Below are 19,562 nucleotides of genomic sequence, written 5' to 3' on the forward strand. Positions count from 1 at the left end.
CCCGGAGGATCGCATCACTGTCCCCGTCCCGGAGGATCGCATCACTGTCCCCGTCCCGGAGGATCGCATCACTGTCCCCGTCCCGGAGGATCGCATCACTGTCCCCGTCCCGGAGGATCGCATTACCGTCCGCGTCCCGGAGGATCGCATCTCTGTCCCCGTCCCGGAGGATCGCATTACCGTCCGCGTCCCGGAGGATCGCATCACTGTCCCTGTCCCGGAGGATCGTATCACTGTCCCCGTCCCGGATGATCGCATCTCTGTCCCCGTCCCGGAGGATCGCATCACTGTCCCTGCCCTAGAAGATCGTGTCACAGTCCCCGAGGATTGCATCACCGTCCCAGTGGGTCGTGTCCCCGCCCCAGAGGATCGTGTCACCGTCCTCGTCCTGGGGGGGGGGGGGGTCACGTCACTGCGGCATTTTTAACACACAATGAACAGCACCATTCTGAGGTGGACGCATTTGTCACCATTTTTTTAGAGTTTTGCTGAACATTCTATGGTAAAGTGAATGGTGTCAGTCTAAACTGCAACTGGTCCTGCAAAACACAAGCCCTCATGTGGGAGAAAACCAGCAGAGCTGTGGAGGCTGCGGGTCCCGCCATGGAGCAGCCCCTCAGTGACCTCTGCGCCTCCATTGCTGGGCTCGCTGTAATGTGAGCTCTCTGCTGCTGCTGCTTTTTTTTATTATTTCCGGTAACAGTCTGGCAGAGGCCGCTCCATCTGTACAACAAGGAAGAAGCTCTCACTGCCACTCACTGTCCTCCACACTCCGGGGCAGACCCCACTGCCTGCACTGCGCCATCTGCCCGAGCACAGCGCCCCCCACCGGAGAGCACAGGACGCGGGACTGACCGGGAAACTTCACAATGACGGCTCCGAGCCAAGCAGGAAGAGCCACCCAGGTAAGAAGGGAGCTGGGACTTGTAGTGCGCGCCTGGTCATGGCTGACCTGTACATACTATTCAGCGGTGGACAATCCTCCCCCTCCGCTGTAGTTTGAATCTAGTCTGTAATGATTAGGACCGACCTACTGGGGGCTCAGCTGTAAACTGGGATGTATACAGACACCATAGAAGTAACCTGTACATGGCGTACAAAGGCAGCACTCCTACACGAGTGACCCCCCCCCCCTAACAAGAGTGACCCCCCCCCCCCTAACAAGAGTGACCCCCCCCTAACAAGAGTGACCCCCCCCCCTAACAAGAGTGACCCCCCCCCTAACAAGAGTGACCCCCCCCCCTAACAAGAGTGACCCCCCCCCTAACAAGAGTGACCCCCCCCCCCCCCTAAACAAGAGTGACCCCCCCCCTAACAAGAGTGACCCCCCCCTAACAAGAGTGACCCCCCCCTAACAAGAGTGAAACAAGAGTGACCCACCCCCCCCTAACAAGAGTGACCCACCCCCCCCTAACAAGAGTGACCCACCCCCCCCTAACAAGAGTGACCCACCCCCCCCTAACAAGAGTGACCCCCCCCTACAAGAGTGACCTCATTCCCCCAGGAGAGACCCACCCCCAGGAGAGTCTCCCTCCCCCCTACAGTAGTGACCCCCACCCAGGAGAGACCCACCCCCTTACCAGAGTGACCCCCCCAGGAGAGACCCACAACCCCTACAAGAGTCACCCACCCAGGAGAGACACCCCCCCATAAAGAGCGACCTCATTCCCCCATGAGAGACCCACCCTCCTAAAAAAGTGACCCGCCCCACTCCCTATAATAGAGCTCCACCCCCCTACAAGAGTGACCCCCTCACAGGAGTGACCCTTGCCGCAGTAGTGACTAAACCCCCCCCAGGAGAGACCCACACTCTACAACAGTGAACCCCCAGGAGAGACCCCACCCCCCCACAGTAGTGATCCCCTGACAGGAGTGACCCCACCCCCGCAGGAGAGACCCATCCGCCTTACAAAAGTGACCCCCCCATCATAAAGAGTGACCTCATTAGAGATAAGAGACCTACCCTCCTACAAAAAGTGACCCGCCCACTCCCTATAGTAGAGACCCACCCCCCTACAAGAGTGACCCCCTCACAGGAGTGATCCTCCCCACAGTAGTGAACCCTAACAGGAGAGACCCCCACCCCTGTAGGAGGGACCCACTCCCCTACAAGAGTGAAACCCCTCCACCCCCACAGTAGCAAGCCCCACAGGAGAGACCCCACCTCACAGGAGGACCTCCCTACATGAGCAAGAGACCCCCCTCCCCCACAGTAGTGACCCCCACAGTGGCCACTATACACTGGGGACATTGCCTTATCTCTCTGCCATATTGCTGTTGGATACAGAGGATATTGGGGTTCTATCATTCTTGTAGCCGGTGAGGAGTCAGGGTAATAATTCGGTCTTTTGGGGGGTTTGATGACACCCCACAATTACAGCCACACAGCACTGATATATCAGATTATACAGTACGTGTATATTTCTTGTGCACAGTATGGCCACTCTCTGTTCTCTCTGTGACTGCGCTGTATGTGTGGTATTTCCGGCAGCGGCGCGGTGTGGCATGTTGGATTTGGAATTAGGGTGACGGTTTTTGGGTCCATACAACTTTTTTTTGATAAATGTTGTCTTTTTAGGAAGGCAGACGTGACGACTGTTTTGATTTTTTTTTACCAATTAGAGGATCTGAATGTGTCACGTCCTCTAGATGCCAATATCATACACTGCAGCTATTAAAGGGGCTGTCCAATGAAAGGTTATCCTGTGCATACGTATTAAGTTATTGATTGTTGGGGGTCTGACCATTGGGACCCCCGCCTATTGGCAGAATTGGGAACTTTTAATGCAGGGTCAGGGCATGTGCTCGATCGCTGCTCCATTCATTCCCTATGGGGCTGCTGAGCTCCGCTTCTTCCTGCAGCCTCATAGAGAATGAATGAAATGACGGTCGGGTGCACGATCTGCAGCTCCATTTAACACTTATATAAAAATTCCCCAATCCACTATGAGAGACCAATCGGTTGAATCCCCCCCCAATCAGCAACTTATCGCCTGTTTTCACTGGACAGCCCCTTTAAGTATTGTCTGTTACTATAAATCTGACAGGTGCTTACACGTCAGGCCCAGGGGCCATCATTAGGTTCCCGCCAGCCTTGGTGGTCGATTTACACCTTGCGTTAACATCATGGAAAACGGTGGGCGATTGGTTTGAAAGAGAACGTCTCCTGCCTCTAACCACATAGACCAGGATCAGAGTTATCTCTAATCCTGCCTGTTCCTTTCTCCAATATCCTGGTGTATAGTAAAAAAAAATAAAAAATGGAGAAATGACAGATTTTTGAGTTTTTATCCAATTCCGTGAAAAAAAAAATCACATTGATACCATCCAGTTCTGTCCAATTATTACTATTCAATGGGTGGGAGAAAAACGTATGTCACACTGATGCACACGGGCCAAAAATACAGCTGCATCTCAATAAATTAGAATATTATCACAAAGTTCATTTATTTCAGTAATTCAATACAAAAAGGGAAACCCATATATTACATAGTCATTACACACAGAGGGATCTATTCCCATATATTATATAGAGTCATTACACACAGAGGGATCTATTTCTATATATTATATAGAGTCATTACACACAGAGGGATCTATTTCTATATATTATATAGAGTCATTACACACAGAGGGATCTATTCCTATATATTATATAGAGTCATTACACACAGAGGGATCTATTCCCATATATTATATAGAGTCATTACACACAGAGGGATCTATTCCCATATATTATATAGAGTCATTACACACAGAGGGATCTATTTCTATATATTATATAGAGTCATTACACACAGAGGGCTCTATACCTATATATTATAGAGTCATTACACACAAAGGGATCGATTCGTATATATTATATAGTCATTTCACATAGAGGGATCTATTCCTATATATTATATAGTCATTACACACAGAGGGATCTATTCCTATATATTATTATATAGAGTCATTACACACAAAGTGATCTATTTCTATATATTATATAGAGACATTACACACAGAGAGATCTATTGCTATAGATTATATAGAGTCATTACACACAGAGGAATCTATTCCTATAGATTATATAGAGTCATTACACACAGAGGGATCTATTCCTATATATTATATAGAGTCATTACACACAGAGGGATCTATTCCTATAGATTATATAGAGTCATTACACACAGAGGGATCTATTCCTATAGATTATATAGAGTCATTACACACAGAGGGATCTATTCCTATATATTATATAGAGTCATTACAGAAGGATTTATTTCAGGTGTGTATTTCTGTTAATGTTGATGATTATGGCTTACAGCCAATGAAAACCCAAAAGTCATTATCTCAGAAAATTAGAATATTATATAAGACCAACTGAAAAAATATTTTACACTCAGAAATGTTGGCGCCTACTGAAAAGTCTGTAAGTAAATGCCTCAATACTTGGTCGGGGCTCCTTCTGCATGAATTACTGTATCAATGCAGCGTGGCATGGAGGTGATCAGACTGTGGCACTGCTGAAGTGTTATGGAAGCCTAGGTTGCTTTGATAGCAGCCTTCAGCTCGTCTGCATTGTTGGGTTTGGTGTCTCTCATCTTCCTCTTGACAATACCCAATAGATTCTCTATGGGGTTTAGGTCAGGCGAGTTTGCTGACCAATCAAGCACAGTGATACTGTGGTTATTAAACCAGGTATTGGTATTTTTGGCAGTGTGGACAGGGGCCAAGACCTGCTGGAAAATGAGATTTCCATCTCCAAAAAGCTTGTCGGCAGAGAGAAGCATGAAGTGCTCTAGAATTTCCTGGCATACAGCTGCGCTGACTTTGGTGTTGATAACACACAGTGGAGCTACACCAGCAGATGACATGGCTCCCCAAACCATCACTGAGTGTGGAAACTTCACACCAGACCTCAGCAGCTTGGATTGTGGCCTCTCCACTCTTCCTCCAGACTCTGGGACCGCGATTTGCAAATGAAATGCAAAATTTACTTTCATTGAAAACAACACCTTGGACACTGAGCACAGTCCAGTTCCTTTTCTCCTTGGCGCAGGTAAGACGCTTCTGGTGTTGTCTATTAGTTATAATAAGTGGCTTGACACAAGGAATGTGACACTTGTAGCCCATGTCCTGGATACGTCTGTGTGTGGTGGCTCTTGAAGCACTGACTCCTGCAGCAGTGAGTCCTTGTGAATCCCCCCCAAATTTTTGAATGGCCTTTTTCTTACCAATCCTATCACGGCTTATCCCTGTTGCTTGTGCACCTTTTTCTACAACACTTTTTCCTTCCACTCAACTCTCCCTTAATATGCTTGGATACAGCACTCTGTGAACAGCCAGCTTCTTTAGCAATGACCTTTTGTGGCTTACCCTCCTTGTGGAGTGTGTCAATGACTGCCTTCTGGACATCTGTCAAGTCAGCAGTCTTCACCATGATTGTGTAGCCTACTGAACCAGACTAAGGGACAATTTTTAAATGCTTAGGAAGCCTTTTCAGGTGTTTTGTGGTAATGATTCTAATTTTCTGAGATAATGACTTTTCATTAATCATCATTATTAACAGAAATAAACACTTGAAATAGATCCCTCTATGTGTAATGACTATATAATATATAGAAATAGATCCCTCTGTGTGTAATGACTTTATATAATATATAGGAATAGATCCCTCTGTGTGTAATGACTTTATATAATATATAGGAATAGATCCCTCTGTGTGTAATGACTCTATATAATATACGAATAGATCCCTCTGTGTGTAATGACTATATAATATATAGGAATAGATCCCTCTGTGTGTAATGACTGTATATAATATATAGAAATAGATCCCTCTGTGTGTAATGACTCTATATAATATATAGGAATAGATCCCTCTGTGTGTAATGACTATATAATATATAGGAATAGATCCCTCTGTGTGTAATGACTCTATATAATATATAGAAATAGATCCCTCTGTGTGTAATGACTCTATATAATATATAGAAATAGATCCCTCTGTGTGTAATGACTCTATATAATATATAGGAATAGATCCCTCTGTGTGTAATGACTCTATATAATATATAGGAATAGATCCCTCTGTGTCTAATGACTCTATATAATATATAGGAATAGATCCCTCTGTGTGTAATGACTCTATATAATATATAGGAATAGATCCCTCTGTGTGTAATGACTCTATATAATATATAGGAATAGATCCCTCTGTGTGTAATGACTCTATATAATATATAGGAATAGATCCCTCTGTGTGTAATGACTCTATATAATATATAGGAATAGATCCCTCTGTGTGTAATGACTCTATATAATATATAGGAATAGATCCCTCTGTGTGTAATGACTCTATATAATATATAGGAATAGATCCCTCTGTGTGTAATGACTCTATATAATATATGCGTTTCCCTTTTTGTATTGAATTACTGAAATAAATTAACTTTTTGATGATATTCTAATTTATTGAGATGCACTTGTACGTGAGAACCAGAACATGGATCAAAACCAATCCTTTTTTCTCAGACACCAAAAAGCGTAGGTGTGAATGAGGATCTCCTAGAGCAGGGTGTCTGCTGTGCTCTGGGGTGGCTTTCTTAGACAATATCTTAAGATATATTTCTATGAGTCTTGTATAATAGAGTGAGTGGCCGGATAACCATAGCGAGCACATATTGTGCATCCACATCCATACCAGGGCGCAGGCATCTACAGAGCGGTGTAAGGACTAGGTGACATGTAGGATCCAACAATGGAAAACAAGCAGCAAGACGTCTCCACGTTGCGGGGTGAGGGTGTTCCTTATACTGAACTATAGCAATGGTGGAGCTATAGGGGGTATCTGCGAAGTCACATGGTTTGGTTTGGCCCTTGTCCAAGGGGCTTTAATTAACCTCTGATTGTCTTGTATATTTTTGGTGTTTCTCTTCGCTGATTCCTTCAAAGTTGTGTCTTATTTTTTGCCCATCTTGATGGACCCCATTATACGTCTGTGGGGCCCATCTGTTGCCATTCGGTTCTGGCAAACAGCTAGGAACTTGTGGTTGTCAACAGGTTAACCCTTTCGAGAGAGAAGTCATAATGGTTATTATCCTCCCTTGGCCGGGACCACCATGGTGGTGCATCAATTTTGATGTTGTACAACCTAAAGGCTGCTTTACACGCTACGATTTATCTGGTGATATGTCGTCGGGGTCACGGTTTCCGTGACGCACTTCCGGCATCGTTAGCGACGTCGTTGCGTGTGACACCTACGAGCGACTCTGAACGATCGCAAATAGGGTGAAAATCGTTGATCGTTGACACGTCGTTCAGTTTCAAAATCTCGTTCGTCGTTTGGAACGCAGCAGCATATTGCTACATCTGACTCCCTGCCAACGACGAACAACATCCACACGACCGCCTTGGTCAAACAATATCTCGCTGAACGATGTAGCGTCGTTTGTGAGATATGTACGTGTGACCGCTACAAAACGACCTATGTGCGATCTCGGCAAATCGTAACAACGATCTGGGCGTCTCACATCACTAACGAGATCGCTAGCGATATCGTTGTGTGTAAAGCAGCCTTAAGGCTTTGGGATTGTAAGTTGGAGGAGTTTTCCTTTTTGGAGATCTTCTGGTTGGTCTCCTTCTATTTCCCAAGGAAATTGATACAATATTTTGGTAAATTTTGCTGTCATTTGAAGTTTTTAGTTTTTTATTTTTACTATTGTTGCACAGTGTAAAGATGGGATGATAAGACCGATGTTCAAAGGTGTCAGAGAAATTCTTGTAGTGCCATTCCTGGTGATTATGTGCGGATTAGGGTGCAGCATGCGGGATTAGTGCTGCAGTATTGTGTGGAGCGCGCTGATCTATTCACAGGAATGGCAGTGTATAGCGGTGGAATTGCACGCAGTATTAATAGACATGTCAGTGACTTATAAAGCCATGTTTTCCTGGTTGTCAGATACTGTCATTGCCAAAAGTGTTGGCACCCTTGAAGTTGATCCAGAAAATGAAGGTATATCTCCCAGAAAGTAATTCCAGTGACACGTTTTGTCATAGACATGTTTATTTCCTTTGTGTGTATTGGAACAGTTAAAAAAGACAGAGGGAAAAAACAAATTGGACATAATTTCATGCAAAACCCCAAAAATGGGCCAGACAAAATTGTTAGCACCTTTCCAAAACTTGGATAAACAACTTTTTTTCAAGCATGTGATGCTCATTCAAACTCACCTGTGGACAATAACAGGTGCGGGCAATAGGAAAATCACACCTGGAACCAGATAAAAAGTGGAGAAGTTGACTCAATCTTTGCATTGTGTGTCTGTGTGTGCCACACTAAGCACAGAGAACAGAAAGGGAGAAGAGAACTGTCTGGGGACTACAGAACCAAAAATGTTGAAAAATATCAACAATCTCAAGGTTACAAGTAAATCTTCAGAGGTCTTGATGATCCTTTATCCACAGTGTGTAACCTAATCAAGACGTTTACAACCCATGGCACTGTAGCTAATCTCTCTCTACAGTCGAAACCAGAATTTTACATACACTATCTAAAAAGACACATCTGCATGTTTTTCTCGCTATCTGACATGAAATCAGAATAAACATTTCTCATTTTAGGTCAATTAGGAACCAAAATTATTTATATTTGCCAAATGCCAGAATAATGAGTGAGAGAATGGTTTTAAGGCATTTCTATTACTTTCTGCAAAGTCAAACGTTTACATACACTAAGGGGTGCTTCACACATAGCGAGATCGCTACCGAAATCGCTGCTTCGGCACGGTTTTGGTGACGCAACAGTGACCTCATTAGCGATCTCGCTGTGTGTGACACTGAGCAGCGATTTGGCCCCTGCTGCGAGATCGCTGCTCGTTACACACAGCCCTGGTTCGTTTTCTTCAAAGGCGCTCTCCCGCTGTGACGCACAGATCGCTGTGTGTGACAGCGAGAGAGCGACAAATGAAGCGAGCAGGGAGCAGGAGCCGGCATCTGGCAGCTGTGGTAAGCTGTAACCAGGGTAAACATCGGGTAACCAAGGTGGTTACCCGATATTTACCTTAGTTACCAGCCTCCGCAGCTCTCACGCTGCCTGTGCTGCCGGCTCCGGCTCTCTGCACATGTAGCTGCAGTACACATCGGGTTAATTAACCCGATGTGTACTGTAGCTAGGAGAGCAAGGAGCCAGCGCTAAGCAGTGTGCGCGGCTCCCTGCTCTCGCGGTTATGATCGCTGCTTCGGCTGCTGTGTTTGACAGCTAAGCAGCGATCATAACAGCGACTTACAAGGTCGCTGTTACGTCACAGAAAATGGTGACGTAACAGCGACCTCGTTGTTGCTGTCGCTTAGTGTGAACCAGCCCTAAGAGTACTATGTCCTTAAACAATATGGGACAGCCCCTATGATGATGTCATGTCTTTGGAAGCTCCTGATAGGTTTATTGGAAACATCTGAGTAAATTAGAGACACCTGTGGGTGTATTTTAATGCACACCTGAACACACTGCTTCTTTGTGTAGCATCATGGGAAAGTCAAAAGAAATCAGTCAAGATCTCAGGAAGAGAATTGTGGACTTGTGTGCAATTTCCAGGTACCTGAAGGTGCCTCGTCCATCTGTACAAACAATTATACGCAAGTACAAGCAAGATGGGTATGTCCAGTCATCATATCGCTCAGAAAGGAGATGTTCTGTGTACCAGAGATGAGCGTGTTTTGGTCAGACATGTGCATATCAACCCAAGAACAAAAGAAAAAGACCTTGTGAAGATGCAGGCGGAAGCTGGTAAGATTGTGTCATTATCCACAGTGAAACGAGGGCTGTATCAACATGAGCTAAATGGCCACTCTGCCAGGAAGACGTCATTACTCCAAAAGAGACGTAAGCCATAATGTTTGCAAATGCACAAAGGAACAAAGACCTTAATTTTTGGAGACATGCCCTGTGGTCTGACAAAACTAAAATTGAATTGTTTGGCCATAATGACCATCGTTTCGTTTGGAGGAAAAAGGGAGAAGCTTTGAAGTCTAAGAACACGGGGGTGGCAGCATCATGATGTGGGGTTGTTTTGCTGCAGGAGGGACTGATGCACTTCACAAGATAGATGGCATCATGAGGAAAGAAGATTATGTGGCAATACTGAAGCAACATCACAAGACATCAGCCAGGAACTTAAAGCTTGGGCAGAAATGGGTTTTTCAAATTGACAATGACCCGAAGCATCTGCCAAACTGGTTACAAAGTGGCTTAAGGATAACAAAATCAATGTTTTGGCGTGGCCATCAGAAATCCCTGATCTCAATCTTATTGAAAATGTATGTGCAAAGCTGAAAAGGCCGGTGCGAGCAAGGCGACCTACAAACATGGCTCAGTCACACCAGTTGAGGAGGAATGGGCCCAAATTCTTACCAATTATTGTGAGAAGCTTGTGGAAGGAGATCCAAAACGTTTCACCCAAGTCATACAGTGTAAGGGCAATGGTACCAAATACTAATGAAATGGATGGAAACCTTTGACTTTGCAGAAAGTAATAAAAATGCCTTAAAACATTCTCTCTCTCTCTCTCTCAATACTTCATTTTATGGAACAATTTCAGGGGTACCAACACTTTCGGCCATGACTGTATGTGGGCATAATGTAATGTGTGTATAATATAGGGCGTAATAAATCTGTAAGGGTACTTCATTTGGGCTCTGCAGGGGCTGCGGGCATTATACCTGACTGTATGGGTTCTGCAGGGGCTGTGGGCATTATACCTGACTGTATGGGCTCTGCAGAGGCTGCGGGCATTATACCTGACTGTATGGGCTCTGCAGAGGCTGCGGGCATTATACCTGACTGTATGGGTTCTGCAGGGGCTGTGGGCATTATACCTGACTGTATGGGCTCTGCAGAGGCTGCGGGCATTATACATGACTGTATGGGCTCTGCAGGGGCTGCAGGCATTATACCTGACTGTATGGGTTCTGCAGGGGCTGCGGGCATTATACCTGACTGTATGGGCTCTGCAGGGGCTGCGGGCATTATACCTGACTGTATGGGCTCTGCAGAGGCTGCGGGCATTATACCTGACTGTATGGGCTCTGCAGAGGCTGCGGGCATTATACCTGACTGTATGGGTTCTGCAGAGGCTGCGGGCATTATACCTGACTGTATGGGCTCTGCAGGGGCTGCGGGCATTATACCTGACTGTATGGGCTCTGCAGGGGCTGCGGGCATTATACCTGACTGTATGGGTTCTGCAGAGGCTGCGGGCATTATACCTGACTGTATGGGCTCTGCAGGGGCTGCGGGCATTATACCTGACTGTATGGGCTCTGCAGGGGCTGCGGGCATTATACCTGACTGTATGGGCTCTGCAGGGGCTGCGGGCATTATACCTGACTGTATGGGCTCTGCAGGGGCTGCGGGCATTATACCTGACTGTATGGGCTCTGCAGAGGCTGCGGGCATTATACCTGACTGTATGGGCTCTGCAGGGGCTGCGGGCATTATACCTGACTGTATGGGCTCTGCAGAGGCTGCGGGCATTATACCTGACTGTATGGGCTCTGCAGGGGCTGCGGGCATTATACCTGACTGTATGGGCTCTGCAGGGGCTGCGGGCATTATACCTGACTGTATGGGCTCTGCAGAGGCTGCGGGCATTATACCTGACTGTATGGGCTCTGCAGGGGCTGCGGGCATTATACCTGACTGTATGGGCTCTGCAGAGGCTGCGGGCATTATACCTGACTGTATGGGCTCTGCAGGGGCTGCGGGCATTATACCTGACTGTATGGGCTCTGCAGGGGCTGCGGGCATTATACCTGACTGTATGGGCTCTGCAGGGGCTGCGGGCATTATACCTGACTGTATGGGCTCTGCAGGGGCTGTGGGCATTATACCTGACTGTATGGACTCTGCAGGGGCTGCGGGCATTATACCTGACTGTATGGACTCTGCAGGGGCTGCGGGCATTATACCTGACTGTATGGGCTCTGCAGGGGCTGCGGGCATTATACCTGACTGTATGGGCTCTGCAGGGGCTTCTAAGAGGGCAACTTTGCAGCCAATCAGTGGCCACCATGGTCAGTTCACTAGTGGTCACTGAAGTTATCGCTTCCGGTCTGGTGGAGAGCGCTGGAGGTGTGTATCTTCTTTTATTAAGATAATATTCTCTGCACATTCTCCTGAGGAAGAGGACGGACATGTCCTCGAAACCCGTAGACCTGTGAAAATAAAGGGAAGAATTTTATTACATCATCTGGACTCCTGTGGTTTGGCGCGGTATTTAAATCTGCTCTTTCTCCTGCTATCGGACATATCTTCTTTTATTGTGTTACGACGCTATCTTCTTTATGATACTTTCTAATTTGAGTGTAGAACCTCTTTACGTCAATGGGAGTCTGGCCTGACAGTCCGTCTGATTGGCTGTCACCAGCTCCTTTGTGCGGTGCTGTGCCACTGTGTAGTGGCAATTCTCGGGGACTGCCGCTGAGCTCTCATTGACATACATGGGAGCTGAGCTGCAGTACCTGAGGACGGCCACTGCACAGTGTATGGCGCTGTGGTTCTCTGTTTTTTTGCTATATACACTGTTCTCTTCCGCTGGTCACGGGGGTCTCAAGCGTCGGACCCTCACCGATTTCCTGGTGAAGCCTTTAAAAGTGTCCATCTTGGACAATTTCTTTTGTCCGGAGGATTCTTTTTGCTTGGAAACCATGACTGGAAGCTGCATGGGGAATAGCCATATTAAATGGGGTAGAGTCGTGCAGACCCTGGGCCGGTCATATTGAAGATCCTTGGATCAGCCGTGACTTCCAGGCCGATTCATCAAGATGCACCAAATTCATTAAAGGGGTGGTCCCAGAATGAGTCTGCAGAATGAGTTAACTGAGGATCTGTCAGCCAGCTGCTGTCATGGTCTGACGGGAGCTTGTAACATTTATCGCTCTTTTTCTGAGATCGTCTCTGTTCATTTATGACCACATCAAAGTTGAAAATCCTGAAAAAGAACCAAAAAAAGCCAAACGCTTACAAAAATAATTTCTAGCCCCAAATACTGGCAGCTAAGTACAAGGGGCTACAAAAAGAAAAGATGCTCCAGAACTGTTATTTCATAGGGAATACAGGTATTAAGACAGACCTGTAGGGAGCGGTGTAGGGGGGATGTAATGGCCTTGTTTCTGGGGTTGATACTTATCCTTTGTAGCTTTGGGGCTATCCATGTTTTGGCTCCGGTGAGCAGATGTGTAGATACAGTATATACATCGCTGTGTGTCTCTACATGCCCGGGTACGTCTGCAGGTCTGCGTGAGATGCAGGCACGTTCCTGCAGGACCGGATGCTGATCGTGTAGGGGCTCGGGGTCTGACGCCAGGACTGCGTGTGCTGTGCTGGACTGAAGCCCACAATAATTACTCCCACAATAATGGCGAGGAGGCGTGAGCACGAACAAAGGAGCCAGTGTATGCGGCTCTGCTGTATACGCTCTGCTGTATACGCTCTGCCCCGGCTGCTGTATGCGGCTCTGCTGTATACGCTCTGCTGTATACGCTCTGCCCCGGCTGCTGTATGCGGCTCTGCTGTATACACTCTGCCCCGGCTGCTGTATGCGGCTCTGCTGTATACGCTCTGCTGTATACGCTCTGCCCCGGCTTCTGTATGCGGCTCTGCTGTATACGCTCTTCCCCGGCTGCTGTATGCGGCTCTGCTGTATACGCTCTGCTGTATACGCTCTGCCCCGGCTGCTGTATGCGGCTCTGCTGTATACGCTCTGCTGTATACGCTCTGCCCCGGCTGCTGTATGCGGCTCTGCTGTATACGCTCTGCTGTATACGCTCTGCCCCGGCTGCTGTATGCGGCTCTGCTGTATACGCTCTGCTGTATACGCTCTGCCCCGGCTGCTGTATGCGGCTCTGCTGTATACGCTCTGCTGTATACGCTCTGCCCCGGCTGCTGTATGCGGCTCTGCTGTATACGCTCTGCTGTATACGCTCTGCCCCGGCTGCTGTATGCGGCTCTGCTGTATACGCTCTGCTGTATACGCTCTGCCCCGGCTGCTGTATGCGGCTCTGCTGTATACGCTCTGCTGTATACGCTCTGCCCCGGCTGCTGTATGCAGCTCTGCTGTATACTCTCTGCTGTATACGCTCTGCCCCGGCTGCTGTATGGCGAGTCCTTTAAGTCTGTTACTGACAGGAACATAACTTAGTAGAGAAAAAATAAAAAGTGGTTTCCAATTAAGGAAGGATTTCAGCTCTGAAGGCTTCAAGATGTGAATGCAGCTCCGAGTTACATTGCATACTGTAAGTCGGGATGAGCACAGGATATATTGGTTTCTTTCTTGCCCCTCACCGGCCGTCTCTTCGCCGTCGGTCGGTCGATCAGTCAGTGTGAGGGATCTGTGATGTCCGTCATGGATGTATTAACAGAGCAAATAAAAGAAATTCTGTCCAAATCTTATGATTTGATGCCGCTGCGTCTGCTGAATATCCATTTAGTAGATATTCCCAAGGCTATGTGCTCACGCTGCCTTTTTTTCTCACCACAAAGATGCAGCGTTTTTGGCCTAAAAGAAAACGCACCCACGGCAAAAGCGCATAAAAAACATGCTTTTTTACTGCATTTTGGTGCGTTTTTTTCCCTGCGTTTTTTCCAATGCATTGTATGGGTGAAAAACGCTGCCAAAAACGCAGAAAGAATTAACATGTTGCATCTTTGTGGTCACCACAAAAACGCAGCTAAAAAAAAAAAAAGCACTGTGCGGACAGCAAAAATGAAAACTCATAGACTTTGCTGGGGAAGTAAAGTCATGCAGTGTTTGGACGAAAAACGCAGCGAAAAACACACACGCAACTTTTTTAGCTATGTTTTTGAGCTAAAAAAAAAATGGACATGTCAATTCTTTCCTGCGTTTTACTGCATTTTTCACCCATGCACTGCATTGGAAAAACGCAGCAAAACGCAGTGATCAAAAACGCACCGAAATGCGGTAAAAACGCATGTGTTTTTACTGTTGCGTTTTTGTGCTTTTTTTTTGCGGCCAAAAACGCAGCGTTTTTGAGACGTGCAAAAACGTCCTTTACAGCTCGGTGACGAGCGAGGTGCGTTTTCCAAGGTGACAGGTTCCTTTTAAAATATCACCACTAGCTTCCATGACGGAAATCTAAAAGGTTTTGGGTCACAAATAAATAAAGGGATTTTTTGTGTTCTAAAAATAGCAAAAACAATGCAACTTTATACATTTGCTGTCGTGAAAACGCTACTGACCTGCAGAATAAAATTCCCCAACAGCCAATCAAAAAGCCAAACAAACCAACAGCCGGCAGACTTATAGCTGCTGTTTGTTTGTTGGTTTTTTTCTACATTTTATCCGAAAAATATTTTTTTCTCCCATTTTCCAGTACATTATGTGATATGCCATTATAAGTCATCCAGCAAAAAAAAAAATAAAAATAGCTGTGTTGACGAAAAGAATGAAAGTCATGGCTCTTAGGAGAAGAGGAGGGAAAAAAAAGGAAAGTGAAAACATACTAAAAATGTCCCTGTGCTTAGAGGGTTAAGCCTTGCCCCAGGGGTGCCGGTGGATCCTCGGCCCCTCCACCCAGCACTGCCGCCACTTCCCCTTTCACCCCGAACATTGTGCTCAGCCAGGCTGCGAGCTTGCCAAGAACAGCAGGCTGTGTGCGAGCTTCCTGCCCACAAGGCTGCCCTGACCGCCCGGCCGCCTGACAGCACCTGTATGTCAGCTGCTCGTGTCCGTCTTCAGTTCCTTGGTTTGGGGCGACTCCGGTTTCCAGTGAAGGGTGACACACAGCGCAGAACAATAGGAAGGAGACGTCTGCGGCCAGGTAGGAGGAAACTTCTGCTTTATAGGAAGGTCAAGTTGGCCAAAAAAGCGGGTTAAATCCATAGACAAAAGCTGTCAAGGGTGTACCCGAGCCAGCGATTATATATTATAGAGGATTAGCCTGATCCCAAGCTGCTGGGAATTATATCCGTGCCATCTCCGGATGTTCTGGTTTCTTCTCCGTGTCCTCATATTAGTTTATAATAATACAAAAAGTTTTGTAGAGTTTTTGTTGCAAAATCACGTAGGGTTCCTTTAAAAATGTGAGCCTCAGAGGAGACGAGTGATCAGATGTCTGATGGCTGAGTGTCACGCGTCTGACGTACATGATGAGACCTGCGCGATTCCATTACCCCCCTCCCCTCCTTCTTCCTTGTCTAATAGACGCCACTGGAAACGCTGAGGAGCAAAATGTTGCTCACATCTGCCGTGATTGCTTATACAGTGGAGCCTTGGATTACGAGCAGAATTTGTTCCGGGAGTGCGCTCTTAAACCAAGTTACTCTTATATCAAAGCGAATTTTCCCATAGGAAATAATTGAAACGCAGACAATTCACTCCACAACCCAAAAATATTCACTGTATTTATACAAACTTATTACAGTAATACAAAATGTCCTGTGTTCTTATAAAATTATTACAAAATACTGTATAGTACAGTAAAAAATATATAAAACTAATTAAACTGTACATTAGCTTACAATAGAATTGTTGGTGTGCGGGAGGTACAGGACAAGCAATACGCTGCACTGGTGAGCAGAAAGAAAGTACAGTACTGTATCCACACATGCAAGTTGATAGACATGCTATACAGTATATACTGTACTGTGCAATGGCATACTGTATACAGTACATATGTATAGAAAATTACCGTCAGAGAGGGTTAGAGCGTTGGGAAAGGACAGAACCAGACGTGTGCACGGTGAGGATTTGCTCTTGTTGCAAATCATTGCTCTTAAACCAAGTTACACATTTTTAAAAAGCTTTCCTTGTCTGGCAAAACGCTCTCAAACCAAGTTACTCTTAAGGTTCCACTTGCGCTACAATTACTATATATCTAAACATACCCCTACATCTACATCACCCTGCATACTAGATGATATAATTGCTTAAAGAGCAATTACCTAATGAAGTATAATGGGTGGAAACATTCACGTTGACACTAAGATGAGTAGTTGGGAGATTCTAAAAATCAGCATAATCCCCCATAGCGTAAAGGAAGTGCTAATTCCCTTTAAATTTCACTTCTCTATTGCAGAAATAAGAAATGTTAGTATATGGTAGCTAAATAGTTAATTTTTTCCAGTCCAAGTGGGCGTTACCAGAGAGATTTCACTGGGGGTGTGTACCTCTTTCTGACCAATCATAAGCAGGCAGCAGCCCTGGAGAATGAATATCACCCCTCCCCCCCCACAATAGCATTGACACAGACTGCTCCTCCCTGCAGCGTGATGAGGTGCTGGAGCACAGCAGACCTGAGCGTGATTACATGACCGCTCTCAGCATCTCTGGCAGTCAGTGTGGTGGGGGGCCAGGGCGAAGGGGGGTGCTTTATTGGTAGGACCAAATACTCATTTAGCATTGTCAAAGCACTTGTAGTGCTGCCAACTCTTCAGTACAGCCTTTTAAGAGTGCTGGAAATTAAACCAGGTAATCACACTCGGGTCTGCTGTGCCCTTGTAATCCTCCTGTAGTGAGGAGTGCAGACTGTATCATTCTGTTTCACACTGAGCCTGTTCTAAGCTTTAGAGGGGGTGTGTGTTCTTCTTTCTCCAGTGTGTTGCTGCTTGCTTATGATTGGCTCTATTAGAAGTACCCGCCCCCAGTGAAATCTCTCTGGTAACGCCCACTAGGACTTAAAAAAATTAACTGTTTAGGTGGCAAGTACTTTGATTACTAATATCTCCACAATTGAGAGGCGATATTAAGCCTAAGACACACGGCGAGAAAAACGGTGCGAGTGGAGTGTGATAAAAAAAATCACATTCCACTCGGACCAATATTAGCCTGTGTGTCAGCACACATGAGCCATTATTTTCTCAGCCCTAATCGGACCGAGAAAATAATCGCAGCATGCTGCGGGTGTAATGCAATCCTTGTTTCTCTCGCACCCATTCAAGTGTATGGGGTGCGAGAAAAATCGCACTGCACTCACATTACACCAGTGTACAGCGAGTGCAGGAGGAGAATGGCAATAGCCGGTTACGGAGGAGAGAGGAAGAGAAATCCCTCCCGCCCCTCCTCAGAGCCGGCCCGCCCCCCGCAGCTGAGATCAAATGATCAGACCTCAGTCGCAGTGACACTCGGCTCTGCTGTGCTGCCAGCGTGAGCCGAGTGACATGCGAGGGGATCGCAGTAATCCTCGTGTGGCCCCAGCCTTAGGAAAAAAGTGCCTATTACACTGGGTGTCCAGTTCACCATGAAACATTTGTTGAAGGGCCCGCTTTAGAGGGGTATTGCAAATTTACAAGTTTTCCTCTATTCTTATGATATGAGATAACTTGCCGTCTGCTCGGACCCCCCCGTAATCCTCAAAACCGGGTTCTGCAGCTCCTTGTATGGAGTCTAGGAGGTCATGCTGGACATTTGCTCCATTCCTGGTCTATGGGACTGTAAGAAATATTAGAGCACTGTGCTCGGCTATCAGTTGGCAGACGGAGACATTGAATGGAGCGGAGGCCATGCTTCTGTACTTCTGCTCCAATGTAGATGGGAGACCCTTGCTCTTGCAGTGAATAGTAAGTTGTTCACTTTCTTATGGATAACTTGCAATTTTGGGGAAAACCCTTTAAGGAGGCAAGGGAGTATGGAGCCTTATTGATAATGCTAACATTTGCAAATTAGGTCTCGTAGAACTTTAGAAAAGTCTAACTAGTGATACCTAGTAGAGGTAGCTACCATATTAAAGGTGTGCTCTGCTGCTGACCTATTGATGACATACGTATAGGATAAGTAATCTATATGAGATCGGAGTGGTCCGCCCTCCTGGCACCCCCCTCCATCAGCTGAAATCCGCTCTGGCAGTGGTTGGATATTGGCGATGTACGGCGTTGGCACACCGCAGTCCCTCATATTGCTCTGTCCCTGCTGCCATTGTTTGCATTTGAAGTAGGAAATGTCCAGTGTCGGACCCCCAACAACCTATATCAATGGGGGTTTGGTCGTCTATATAGTTCAATCCTAGACAACCGTTATGAAGAATCAGTATCATGAGTGTCACACTGAGCAAGCCAAACTTTGAAAGCACCCGAAACAGCTGCCTATAAAGGATGTCTGGTCATGTTGTAAGGATCATTAAAGCGCACCAATTGCCAGGATTTCCCCACATAACCTAAAGCCAGTGCTATACTGGCACGATCATACTGATTCTATATATACCTTTAGTTGTCAGCTCGGATGTATAGGTTTTGAAACACAAGAAAGTAAAGTTTATAAAATCATCAGCTTCTTGAGTGACAACAGCTGCCGATCAGCTGATAGCTGGGGGGGTATTCATAGTTATCCCCTCCCTTTGTTACTTATGCTAATTCTAGTATATAATCGTTTTAGTTTGTGACTAACAGGACCTGTGCTGATGTCATACCCATGTGACCAGAAGGAGCAAGGGCTCAGCCAACAGAAAAATGTTGCTTCCTAGTATCCGCTATATTGGCTGAGGCCCCGCCCCTTCTTGTCACATGGATATGACATCAGTACAGGTCCTGTTAGCCATAAACTAAAACAATTGTATAATAACAGGACCTG

The 19,562-nt window shown here is 46.3% G+C and overlaps 1 protein-coding gene across 3 annotated transcripts in view; it reads left to right on the top strand.

Annotated features, from left to right (window-relative positions):
* Positions 1-707: 707 nt before the first annotated feature.
* LOC142304178 (PH and SEC7 domain-containing protein 1-like) overlaps positions 708-19,562 on the top strand; it is an 89,210-nt gene continuing 70,355 nt past the window's right edge. For 2 of the 3 annotated variants that reach the window (XM_075346298.1, XM_075346300.1), the window contains exon 1: positions 708-905. The gene's annotated coding sequence lies outside the window, so the exon portion shown is untranslated. Of the gene's footprint in view, positions 906-15,626; positions 15,820-19,562 lie in introns of those variants that run through there. The other variant, XM_075346299.1, reaches the window with a different exon arrangement.

This window comes from Anomaloglossus baeobatrachus, chromosome 4 (assembly GCF_048569485.1).
Source record: "Anomaloglossus baeobatrachus isolate aAnoBae1 chromosome 4, aAnoBae1.hap1, whole genome shotgun sequence".
Lineage (NCBI taxonomy): Eukaryota > Metazoa > Chordata > Amphibia > Anura > Aromobatidae > Anomaloglossus > Anomaloglossus baeobatrachus.